General features: G+C 38.5%; 1 protein-coding gene across 37 annotated transcripts in view; it reads left to right on the plus strand.

The window, feature by feature from the left end:
- The window catches only part of NRCAM (neuronal cell adhesion molecule), a 147,463-nt gene that overhangs the window by 58,236 nt on the left and 75,611 nt on the right, over nt 1–13,616 (plus strand). For 35 of the 37 annotated variants that reach the window (XM_040061070.2, XM_040061072.2, XM_040061073.2 and 32 more), the window contains one exon: nt 9,041–9,197. The exons of 1 other annotated variant lie outside the window; for it this stretch is intronic. The gene's annotated coding sequence lies outside the window, so the exon portion shown is untranslated. The remainder of the gene's footprint in view (nt 1–9,040; nt 9,198–13,616) is intronic. One more of the 37 variants, XM_040061052.2, reaches the window with a different exon arrangement.

Here is a 13,616-nt window from a genome sequence, read left to right on the forward strand (position 1 = left end):
GATTTTGTGAAGTTCTTTTCATCTGTACTAGTCTACACAAGTAGGAAGATCCATACAAAAATGACTATGCTTTTTTCAGCATAATTAATTTGAAAGGAGAGTGGCCATAACAGGATATAGAGAACTTTCTGTGACACATTGTGTTCTGATTTTGGCTTGGATAGAGTTCATTTTCTTTGCAGAGACAGTACGGGGCTGCCTTTTGGATTTGTGCTGAAAGCAGTGATGATAATATAGAAATGTTTTTACTGTTGAGCAGGGCTTACACACACCCAAGGCCTTTTCTGCTTCTTGTACTTCCAGGAAGTTGGAACTGCATATGGGGCTTGGGAAAAGACACAGGCAGAACAGGTGACCCCAACTGACCAAAGGGAGATTTCAGACCATGTGACATCATGCTCAGTGTACGCTCTGGGGGGAAGGAGGAGGAAGGGGGGATATTTGGAGCCCTGGTGTTTGTTTTCCCCAGGAACCTGCTCTCCTGGAGATGGCTGAGCATTGCTGAGCAGTAAATTAATTTCTTTTGGTGCTTTGCACACCTTTTGCTTTTCCTATTACATCTGAGGATAGAAAACTAAAAGTTCTGGCCCCAAACTTGTTAGGCAGAGGCAGGAAGAAGGACCTCAGCTTTCAACAGAACTGAGGTAAAATCTCACTGACCCTATAATGTTGCGGTGTAGGCACTATGATCAGAGGGGAAAAGTGCTTACAGTATCACTTTGCATTCACTTGGGATCAGTGTTAGAATATTACAAAATAGTAGATGATTTCAGACTTCTAATTAAACACCAGGGATTGTATTCCCTCTTGCAAAAGGTGAAGTATAATATTTGTGATATGAAAATTGTCCAGTTGTGCCCTTTCCTGCAACCATTGTCTTTTGTGAAATAGAAAAACTATTACATTCGAAAAGCATCTGTGGGGCATCTACATTTTCAGCCTTTTATTAAATGGTTAATCTGTATGGGATTTGTAGAATCCAAAGCAGAAACATTGTTAAACAATGCATGCTGAGGAAAACATAATCTCATGTTTATTCCACAGAGGCTTTTGGTTTTGTTTTGGGATTCATGAACTCTCGTGGGCCTTTTAAAAATTAGCAGATCTGAGTACTGTAACAGCTCAATAATGTAATCTGTCTGGCATCAGGAGCCCTCTTTTGCAGAAGCTAAGTGTCTTTTGCTATGTGATGTGGTCCGATAATATTATAAAGCTCTCTGGCTCCACCAGAGAGTAAATAACGGAGTATCAGCAGTTTGTAAAGCCTTTTAATACTGCTGAAAGAATAGATAATGACAGTGTACAGTACTAGAACAAAACAGTAAAGACTGGAATATACAAAAGTTGATGGCCACTTAGTTTCTAAAATAATTACAGTTCATGTGGTTTTGGCTTTTACAGCTTTTGAGTATAAATTCTTTTTGTTGAATTTCTATGAAGTGTTATTCCGGAAACACATTTCTGCAAGAAAACTGTCAAATGTTTAGCCACAGAAAGCAAAAACAGTTCTTTGAAATCTGTCATCTAGTCATCTGTCTGTGTATTTATTAGTTTTTGAAATGCCACCAAAGCAGCCATGAATTAAAATGGAAAAAATTGTTTTGAAAGATATATTCTTCTCGTGTTAAAATTTATACTAGAGTTTTGTAAGGAAATTACTGGCCTAATCTAGTGGCAAGATGACAGAAGAAATTGAATTCTGCCTGGCAAAATTAAAAAAAAAAATAAAAAATTGAATCTTTGAATTACTCACAGAATGCTTTTGTTTTGTAATTCCTTTAAAGGAAATCAAGATAGTGTAGAAGAAAGGATGGCCAGACTCTCTGGGAGCAGTAGAAAGTCTCTTTTGTGTCTGCCTACTGCAGTGCACTCTGTCAAATGGCAAAAGGAAAGGCCCTACTCACTGTCACTGCCAGTACCTCTGTACAAAAAGTGTGCTTTCTTTCATCAAGAAAGATTAACATGCTTTTCATTGCATTCTGTAGTCAGTAAGATCATGTGTAAATTAATTTTTAATTTCTCTGCACAGTGCCTTTAAATGTACAATTAGCTTAGTAGAAAACTTCCTGCAGAAGTTCTTGTGCCCATTGACATCCTTCTATTATTGTTACTAAGACATGTGGTACTTCTTTCATGTTTAAAGTACCTGTCCACCTTTAGAGAACAAAATAAATGGTTAATTATTGTTCTGAGATAAAGCTTCCTGATGCTGATAGACTGACTTAGCTACTGTGCTTTGTCTTGACAGAGCTAAATGCTTTTCCACTCAGAAACATTTCTCCACAGAGAAGCCTCCAAAGAAATAAAGGATTCCTACAGATCTGAAAAGATGACAGCTAGCATGTGTGCTCTCACTGACAACACTGCAAGAGAGAGGCTTAAACAGAGCCTGAAAAGTGTCAGTGGCCTGGGCAAAGTGGAGGCGGTGAGCTGCTCCACCAGGGTGCTGCCTGAAAAGACCATGAAGCTTTGAGCACAAAAATAGCACTGGATTAATTTTTGAAAGAATTTCACATTAGACCCTCATAGAAGAATTAAATGTGTTTTTTAAATCTACTTTTTGGAATAACAGTGGGATGCCTCTTGGCCAGCATTCATGTCAAAAGCAGTATTTCTCTTCTTTTACTGTATTGGCAGTGTTTTACAAGTTCCTTTTTTCTTTTTTTTTTCTTCCTAAAAGGATAACAACAGTTGAAATGAAATTAGTAGTCAGAACCTTTTACAAATTTGTATTCTTCTATGAGCTTTTCTTTAACATGGTGCACAGTTTAGCTGATTATTTGAAAAAAATAAATTTAAAATTCTGATACTAGCTCAATGAGTTCTAATGGAGAATGTTGGGTTAATTCTCCCTCTTTGTCACATTCCAGAATATTATATCAACCTAACAAATTTTCTGTCAATAATCTTTGTTTGCACCCTTTTCCATAAATATCTTAAATATATTATTAATATGTTTGTCTGTATAGTAACTTCAATATAGTAACTTTATCACTTATGTACACCATAATTTTTATAGAAAAATAGAATTGTTTGGGTTGGAAAGGACCATGGGCAGGAACATTTTACATTAGACCAGATTGCTCAGAGCCCCAACCAGCCTCTCCCTGAACACTTAAGGGATGGGACATCCACACTTTCTCTGGGCACCTGTTCCCAGTGCTCCACCATCCTCACAGTAAAGAACAGTTTCCTAATATCCAAGACAAAACTACCCTCTATCAGTTTAAAGTCACTCCCCCTTGTCCTGTCACTACTTGCCCTTATAGAGTCCCTCTCCAGCTTTCTTTTAGGCCCCTTTAGGGGCCTTTAAGTCTCCCCAGAGCCTCTTCTTCAGGTTGAACAACTCCAATTCTCTCAGCCTGTCTTCATAGGAGAGGTGCTCCAGTCCTCTGATCATCTTTGTGACCTTCCACTGGACTTGTTCTATCAGGTACACATCTTTCTTGTGTTTGGGATCCAGGTGGGGTCTCATGAGGGCAGAGTAATGGGAGAAAATCACTTCCTTCAACCTGCTGCCCACACTGCTTTCATGCAGCCCAGCACATGTTTGGCTTTCTGGGCCCCAAGTGCCCATTACCAGGTCATTTTGAGCTTCTCAACACGCTCAAGAGCTTCTCTTCAGGGCTGCTTTCAGCCCATTCTCTGCCTAGCCTGTTCTTGTGCTTGGAATTGCCCTGACCCAGAACCTTGCACTTGGCCTTGTTGAACTTCATGAGGTCTGCACAGACCCACCCCTCAGTCCTGAGGGTCCCTCTGGTTTCATCCCTTCCCTCCAGCGTGCTGATCACACCACATAGCTTGGTGTCATCAGCAAACCTGCTGAGGTACACTTGATGCTGGTGTGCGTGTCACTGACAGAGATGTGACACAGTGCCGGTCCCCCCACACTGACCCCTCCAGAACACGACTTGCCACTGGTCTCCATTTGGATATCGAGTCATTGACCACAACTCTCCGAATGTGACCATCCAGCCAATTCCTTACTCACCGAGTGGTCCATCCATCAGATCCATTTATCTCCAGTTTAGGGATGAGGATGTCATGCAGTACAGTATCAAATGCTTCACACAAATCCAGGGAGATTATGTTAGTTGTTTTTCCCTTATCCATTGATGCTGTCATCCTCTGTCAGGCACAGTTTGCTCTTAGTGAAACAATGTTGACTGTCAGCAATCACCTCCTCACCTCTTTCCTGGAGATTCTGCTCTTGATCTCACTAAGCACTGAGGTGAGACTGACGGGCCTGTGGCTCCCTGGGTTTTCCTTTGTATCCTTTTGTAAAAATGAGGGTTATGTTTCCTCCTTTCCAGCCAGTGGGAACTTAACCAGACTGACACAGCTTCTCAGATATGATCAAGAGTGTCTTAGTCATAATTTTCCTATCTTTAGAAATAGAAGTTTTCAGATACAAAATTTGTGCTATTTATAAAATACATCCTGTTAAATATATGTGAAGGATGATACTATGTTTGAATTATTTTGCAGGAAACTGCATACATTGGTGTATGGTAGTTGCCTATGCTTTCTTGAATTATTTTATTCCTGATAAACCAAATACACTAATTTATTCAAGTATGATTAAAAAGGTTAGTGGATATAAAACTCAGTCAGGGAAGTCCAGTAAAGGTTTGACATTCCTTTTTACATGACGTATGGAGTTTGAAGAATATATTGCTTCTCTTCAGAAGTAAAAATTCACATATCTAACAGCTTACACTAGGAGTAATAGTGCAACTCATTAGAAAGAAATACAAGGACGTGCTTTGAATCATAAAGATGGGAAAAATAAAATGTCAATATTCTTTAATAAAAATGTTCAGTGAAATTTATGAATGTGTCTGTCATCTTATGTGTCTGAGATATGGTGAGAGAAAAATCAGTATGGATTTTACAGCCTACTCTGCTCTTGTGATACAAACATGTCACAGGAAGTATGTGAGGGCAAGAGAACCAAGTCTGTTCTCTTCTTCCCTGTGTGTGTTAGAAGAAATTCTGCTGAGGATAGTACAATTCTATGCTGTGAAGTGATATAAATGAAGTAGAACTCAGTCCAAGTTAGTATTCTTTTTAGATAGATTGTTACATCTGAAGTCAGTTTTCCATGAGGTAGAAATTTTAGTGCAGGATTTTTAATGTTAGGAGTACTGTAGATTGTTTATGGCATCCAGCAGTTGAATGTATTTAAACCTGAAAGTTTTAAAATCTGGAAGGAAATGGGATGCTATAGTAGAAAGTAGTTCAAAAAGAAAGTATGGCTGTGAATCGCAGACACATAGACTGTGTCCTTGCTGAAGGTCATGGAAAAGAATGTCTGAATGAAAGTCATTCAGAATAATCAGCTGTTCAAAATACTGGATGGCTGATTAGTCTGAGTGAAAAAGCCAAGCGTAAACAAAATTTGAAGACTGTGATGGAATTCCTTGGGAAAAGCAGTAAATCTGCAATTCTGAGGAGTACTTGCCGTAGCAAAGTAGGTGAAAAGAAAGCCTATTTGGGAGGCTGTCTTTGAGGAACATGTTTTAACTTTTATGTGCTTGGTAGTGATTTGAAAATCAGTGGATGTTGCTGACTCACTGTTTATTGAGTCTAATGGATTAAGTAAGAGACACTAGGATCTTTATTGGATTTTTTAAAATTAATTTTACATACCTATTTTCAGATGTTTGCTTCAGAAGGAATTGTCCTTGGCTTTGCAGAGTATTCCTTGCCAATGCTTCAGTAGGGAGTCAGCGTAGAGTGATAGGAATACTTCAGTATTACGTTCACCTCGCTCAGATCCATCAAGACTTAGGCTAGGGATACAGTTTCACATGTTGCTTTAATTGTTTCATTTCGGGCTGTCTTCCAAAAGAAGTAGTTCCTTTGAGAAATCTCTGTCCTGTCAAAACCTGATCTTTTCTTGCAGAGGTTTGTTTTCCCTTTATCAGTGAACTGATGTAGCTCGCTGGGGATGCTACAATTCTTAAATGTGAGGGGAGAGGGCAGGGGCTTGCAATGAGGAACAGAAGAGCTCAGGACCTCTCCATATCTTCTTGACAGCTACTTCTCTTTAGATCAGAGCAAGTCTAGTGGGAAAATCCACCCGTTTTCATTTAAGTAAAAGGGAATGTTGGAGAGAATGCTAAGGTTTGATCTTGCAAAAAGAAAGGAGTATAGCCAGTGAACGGGTGGCCGTAATTCCACCCCTTCACACACACACAAATGTTCTATTTTAATTCCTGGAAATAATTTCCCTTCATAATTCTGTGACTCCACCCAGCAACCCAAAGAAGAAAAGTTGTTGTTCTAGTCTCTGTGAACCTCCCTTTTTTCATCCCTGCAGTTGTTTAGGGTATATGGAAGATTTAAATACTAAAAAGTACCTTCTAATAAAGTACTTCAATGATCAAGAGATTACAATGATTGCTGGCAAATAAGGGGGAAACTACTTTTCTAACCTGGCCCTTAATGCTTCTATAGTAGCAAACCCAGTTGTATAGATGAGTTTATTTATCAACCCATTTGGTTTAATTGGATTTGTTTTCTGAACTCAGATTTTACTGGGGGCTTTTTTTGGTGCAGGTGTCTTGACTCAAATACATTAAAGTGGTTAATTTTGTTAAAACAATAGTTTAACTACAGTTCTGTCCATTTTAAATATTTGAGTTTTTCCTTCCTCTTTCTGTTTTCCCCATGACATTCAAGATCTCTGCCAAACCAGCGTGATGGCTTAGGTAGACTTTCTCTGATTAAATATGTGAGAAAGCTTGTATGTGAAGTTCAGACAGTCTTGGTCACGCCAATCTTGATTTTACATCTGGAAATACTGGTTTTTGACATTAAACAAAAGGTTTATCATACTTTTCCCAGCATATACTGATGTGAATACATCTTGCAGCATTGAAAATAGCCAAGATTATCAGCTGTTGTGGGAAAAAATGGAATGTGGTTTAATTAAGCAGAAATTTATTATCTTACCTGGCAATTACCCAGCAGCAAGCATTATATGTGAAAATACATTTATTCTGTTGGACCCAGCCTTATGCTGGGAACTCACTATCAAGATTAAAGAAGAGTGAGAAAATATGTTATTTCATCTTTGCCTTCTCCATGATTTCACTGACAGAGCTTCCAGGCAACTTCTTTTTAAAGAAACCAGCTCCTGTTACATAATGAGTTACGAAGTTAAAAATGAAACATGAGTATGAATGCAGAGATCCCTGTGAAAACTTGTACACATTTTTAAAACAATGATAAGTGATACAAAAAGCCTGGTTGCCTTTGTGTTCCGCTGGCATTTCAAATGTGAGAAAACCAAAACACTTTAAGATATGAATCTTAAAGGAGACACAGATTTTTTTTCCTTTTTCTGCTATTCAAGTTTATAGGAAAAGTATTCATATGTCCTGCTGAAAACCCCTGAATGTGTTGATGCCTGTTTTCTGCTTTTTCCTCCAGGAAGAGGATTCCTGCAATGGTTTCTTTGCTCGTTGTGACTCTAGTGACTGCTGCAGAGGCAACCAGCTTGATAGAACCCCTTTCATATATTTGATCCAATTCTTTATAAAACTCGGTGCAAAACCCCAATCAAACCAACAAATGTAGAAAACCTCAACACATTCCCCACACACCCATCCTTAGAATGTTTTGTATGTACTGAATGAGAAACATTGTTTTCATGCATTTAGAGATGAACATTGATGTGCTGCCTTAAATTTGACTTTCATAGGAAGTGAAGCTTTTAATTTCAAGTTAAATGTTGCCCAGAAAATTTGAACCTAACTGAATTGTAGAATGTAGTTATGAATTTACCTTGTTGTTTAGGCTAGAAACTGGTGAACTACTTACCAAATCATTGCAGTGAAACAGCTTGAGTCAAGTTCCTGTAAGGAAAGAAGGAGGAGTAGGAGAGGGGCTGCCCTAATTTTGTGCCTGGGTTTCCTAGCCAGTCTAAGCTATTGTAACTGACTTCTCTGTAAGGGTATTATTGATTTAGTATTTGATTGTTCTGACAGTAAGAAAAGCCATGTCTCAAACCCTCTTCTGGTTTCTTCCCATGATGGGCTTTATTTCCCATCACCCTTTCTCTCACCGTAGATGGCTGCACTCAGCAGTATGGAGAACAGCTTTTCTGTCAGTCTGGTGGTGCTGGCTAGCTTACAGGTTTTGTGAAGGAAGGAAAGGCAGTCCCCTTCTGTCTTCTAGAAGGAATGGGACTTAGGAGAAATCAGGATGAGGGAGGGATGCAGTACATTCACAAATGCTTGTCTAAGGAAGGTCTTGTCTTTATTTTTTTGCTCCTTTTTGGAAGGAGGCCTTCCAGTTCTGTAGTGCTCACACAGGGGTACTTTCATAAACATCAGGAACCTACCTGGTGGGTAGAGTTGCCTTTTTGTTTCTGCTATGTCCATGTGGTCTGTGAAGCATTTCCCAGGAGCCTTATCTTAGGTTTCACCTTCTTCCCATAGACCATATAGAAAATTTGGTAAGACATCCCAATTTCCATATGTCTTGATTTCCAGAAGCACTGCTTTGAGATAAGTTATTCTTTTGAGCAAATCTGAATTGGGAATTGAAGCTGTGGAACCCTAGGGAATAATGCCTGAAGGGAGGTTAAAGGTGAGAGTGCAAACCAGGCTGGATTCAGAAATGTAAGAACAGAAGATCAAAAATTTCTTTCTTCCCTATGGTGCAGTAGTTTCTACATGTCCTTACAAACCTAATTAAAATAACACTTGATTAAAATGAATACAACAAAGCACAGTTTTAAGTGGTACTATATCTCTGGATAAATTGAAAAACCAACAAAATTTAATTATATATTAAAAATTCAAGAGTACTTTCTGGTTTTAGTTATATTACAGTTTCTCTGGTGTATAAGTAGTAAGGCAATTTAATGCAAAATTAAAAATCCTGGGACAACATCATCTCTCTCAATTCAAATTAGCATGTCTTAGAAAAGAATTCTGGCCTTTAATGTTGATTTATAGCAATTTTTCATTCTTTATGTGCTGAAATCCGAAACAGTGTTATGCTAATATGGCTGTGTCACCTGCAGGTGTTGCTTGAGAGTCGAGTGAACAGTCCTTTGTATTTTCTTCGAAGTATCGATATTTCAAGATGTGTGAAGGAGAAAGGTCTAACTGACGAGCTGCCTTGATACACAGTTATTCTAACTATGACTGGATTGACTGAAAGTTGCCTCAAAGAGTAAGGTAATTTATAAAAACTATAAAACATAGCCAAGTGTTTGAAGTAATCAAAGCTAATGAGGAATGATTTATTTTGACTTTTTAAACGTTTTGCCTTCACTGTTATAGTTCCTTAAGTTTTTCTGTCTGAAATGTTCATATTTGATACTGAATTTGCATGGAAAAGGTGCATTAGATGTTACAACAGGAAAAAAAAATAGAGCTGGCAAAATTGAATTAAATAATTTTTAATAGTTGTGGTGTGAGAAATTACTTTTAGTGTAGTAGTGAAATTGCTTTAGTGCTTCTTAGTGTAATTTGAGAGAAATTTGGTTTTTATTTTTTGTGTATGTCTAGAAATTGAGCAAATAACCTTGTTTAGGAAAAAATGGTAGTTTGGAAAGAAGATGGATATGTAATTATAAACCAGTGCCTTTTCATGAAATAGGAATTCAGTTCTTTTCAGTGCTACCTCATTTCTCTGCCTAGAGATGTTGTCATAACAGGCAGATACTTCTCTGGAAGCCTCACTGTGTAATACAAATATTATATATGTATACATGTAAATAAGCTCTTTTTATCTTTGAATGATTAAATGTAGTCATTCTCTAGTGTGGATAAAATAATATGCTTATCAGTCTGCTAGTACCAATGTACAGTCTGGTTTACAAGTTGTGTAGTGAAGTGCTTTTGCAGTACTAATGACAGAATTTCAGGAATATTTTTTGTTGTTATTTTGGGATTTTTGTACTGTGTTTTCCTCTTGCAATATTCTTTTTCCTTCACCTTGAAGAATCTTTATTTAAGTCAATATTTAGTATTATTTTATGGGAGGATATTGTATATGCTTAGAATAATATTCATATAATGAGAGAGAAGGTAATTCTGACGGAAAAAAGCTTTTCCTTATCCATTGGTGTGACTGTGCAGGACTGTGGTGAGCTTAATTTACACAGAAAAAATGCTGTTCTTGTAATGTGTGCTGTTTGCATCTGAGATTTTGATGTAAAGGATAAATTAGTTTTAAAAAGTCAATCAAAGGAATTACTAGTGAACACAGCAATATGAAAGAAATTTCTTTTATCTCCTCAGTGGTAATATGCATGTGAAATTCAAATGATTCTGTAAACAATGTAAATTTTTACATCAAAATGTTTACTTACATAATAGATGTGAAGTCCTGGGTAATTTTTTTTGTTTGTTTCATTAATGAATAGCGTAGACATACAAAAAAAATGCAAAAAAGTGTTCCTAGTTAGGGAACAAACTGGATTAACTTCTTGATGAATAAATGAGGTTTTTTTCACCCTTAAGGTTTAAATTAATGATTTTATTAAAAGGCATACTCAGGCTCTAGTTACTTGCTTTGTTCTATTCTGCTTGCTTAAATTGCACCTGAAATTATGTTATTTCAGTGGTGTTTAATGCCTTCTCTGATTCTTTTAAATGTGAAATTGAAAATATTCTTAACATATAAAACATATTTCAAATGGAAGAGCAACAGCATGGAAATGTAGCTTAGCACGTCCCATTTAGGTTTCAGTTTTTTAATGATGTTTTAAAACTGTATTAGAAGTGTAAGATTTATTGTGAGAATTAAGCCACCAGGTTTTATTTTTGATACATTAAACTAAAAAATACATTCATTTAAAAGCCATATTAATCCTTTAACATTATAATAGCAGAGGAATTTTTCACATTTACATAATTGTGAAATCCATAAAAATAGGCATTTATTTATATATTTTTTAATAAATTCTCTTTTCTTGGAATTTGCTAATGAAGAGACAAGAAAATGGCTGGAGAACAAAAAGTTAACAGAATCAGCTGCAGTAGAGATAGAGCACATCTTAATCAAACCAAGATTTAATTAAGCCCGATGAAGCCAGTCACAGATTTGATTGAATAACACTGGCAAAATGAAGGATAAATCTTAAAATTATGAATTTTAGTAAATTATATCTGTTACTTGAAGTCTTCCCACTAAAATAAGATAACATTTCCATTTGGATGATGTGGTTTAATAGTGTCAGTAAATGGCTAAAATCAAACAGTTTCTTTTCAACAAGAAGAAAAAATATAGTAATAAATGGAAAAAATTCTGGATAACAGTAGACTCCGGGGGGAAGTAATAACAGGTGCAATGCTGGTTTATCCAGAATGTCATCTATGCTTCCAGAGTTTTGATCCAAGGTACTTACTCTGCTCTGAACTGAAAATGTTCATTTTTACAGAATGATAGTATCACAGAATGGGTTAGGTTGGAAAAGACCTCTAAGATCATCACATCCAGCCATTAACTCAGCATTGTCAAGTCCGCCACTAAACTATGTCCCAAAGTGCCAACTGTACACGTCTTTTAAATACCTCCAGGTATGGTGACTAAGCCACTTCTCTGGGCAATCTGTTCCAGTGCTTGACAGCTCTTTCAATGAAGATTTTTTTTTTTCTCATAACCAATCTAAACCTCCCCTGGCACAACTTGAGGCAATTTCCTCTTGTCCTATCTCGTGTTACTTGGGAGAAGAGGCCAACCTCTACCTTGTTACAAACTCCTGTCTTAAGGTCCCACTTCACCCTGCTTTTCTCCAGGCTAAACAGCCCCAGCTCCCTCAGCTGCTCGTCATCAGATCTGTGCTCCGGACTCTTCACCAGTTTTGCTTCTCTGGACTTGCTCCAGCGCCTCAAAGTCTTGCTTGTAGTGAGGGGCCCAGAAGGGCCCCCCAGAGGGGCCCACACAGCACTCGAGATGCCGCCTCACCAGTGCCAAGCACAGGGGGACAATCCCTGCCCTGGCGCTGCTGACTACACTATTGCTGGTACAGGCCAGGTGCCGTTGGCCTTCTTGGCCACCTGGGCACACACTGGCTCGTGTTCAGATGGCTGCTGGCCAGAGCTCCCAGATACTTTTCCACCGGGCCACTTTCCAGCCACTCTTCCCCCAGCCTGTAGCAGTGCCTAGGGTTGTTGTGACCCAAGGGCAGGACCTGGCACTTGGCCTTGTTGAATCTCATGCAATTGGACTCAGCCCATCAATCCAGCCTGTCCAGGGCCTTCCCTCCTTCCTCCCAGCATATCAGTGCTCCCAGCCAACTTGAGAGTTGCCTGCAAACTCACAGAGGGTGTACTTGATCCCTTTGTCCAGATCACTGGTAAAGATACTGAACAGGATGAGCCCCAATAGTGAGCCCTGGGGAACACCGCTGGTGACCGGCTGCCAGCTCGCTGCCATTCACCACCGCTCTCTGAGCCCAGCCACCCAGCCAGGCTTTTAGTCAGCAAAAAGAGTATGCCCATCCAAGTAATAGGAAGCCAGTTTCTCCAGGATATTGCTGTGGGAAACAGTGTCAAAGGCTTTACTGAAGTCTAGTAGACAACATTAACAGCCTTTCTTTCAACCATTAAGTGGGTCACCTTGTCATACAAGGAGCTCAGGTTGTTCAAGCAGGACCTGCCTTTCTAAGATCCCTGTTGGCTGGTCCTGAACCCCTGGTTGTCCTGTATGTGACACATGATGGCACTCAAGATGATATTCTCCATGAACTTCCAGTTCCAGATGTTGATGAGGTCCCCTTTCTGTTGTACCTTCTCGAGGCTGAACAGCCTCTTAATCATCTTTGTCACCCACTGTGGGACCTGCTCCAGGAGCTCCATTTCTTTCTTGTCCTGTGGAGCCCAGAACTGCACAGAGCGCTCCAGATGTGACCTCATTAGGGCTGAGCAGAGTTTCAAGGAAAACAAAAAAACAAACAAACCAAAACAAAGGCAGCAGAGAAAAAAACCCAAACTTGAATGCTAACCTTCCCTGCTTTATTTTATCTATACAATTAAGGTGTCAAGCTGCAACAGGTAGGCTTTCTGATAGTGATGAAGTTAATAAGAACTTTGTGAGTTGTTATGCATTATTTGAGAATGAGGGGAAATTAGAGATGTTCATATAAAGATGTGGTAAAAATCAATTCAGAAATCACTTTCAGAAAATCTTGAAATAGACAAGCTCTTTCTGACCATTGTTAGGACACTATTCACCCCTGCACATATGATCCTCAGGAGCATTCCCGAGCATAGCGACCTGGTTATGAAATATACCATGGCACTGGTGATATCTGCAAACACATTATAAGTTGGTTCATTTACTTAGGTCTCACATAATTCTGCTGGGAGCAGTGGCAGCACGAATTAGTGCTGTATAAAGCAGGAACAGACTTGATTTGCACAGCTATAATCATGGTGAAGATTATCAACACTCACTTTCAGAGAGAAAGGCAAGAATATTTCTGTAATGTTGAAGTGTTTGTATCAGAGTTATCTGTTCATTTCAGTTTTTAATGGTGGGCAGGTAAAAGATTTAATTGTAAATACTTTAACAGAATTATTTAAAATTAAATGAGTAAACGGGCTAACTTTTACCTGTTGAATAGGTGTTGCACATAGGTGGCTAGT

Source organism: Hirundo rustica, chromosome 4, assembly GCF_015227805.2.
Source record: "Hirundo rustica isolate bHirRus1 chromosome 4, bHirRus1.pri.v3, whole genome shotgun sequence".
Lineage (NCBI taxonomy): Eukaryota > Metazoa > Chordata > Aves > Passeriformes > Hirundinidae > Hirundo > Hirundo rustica.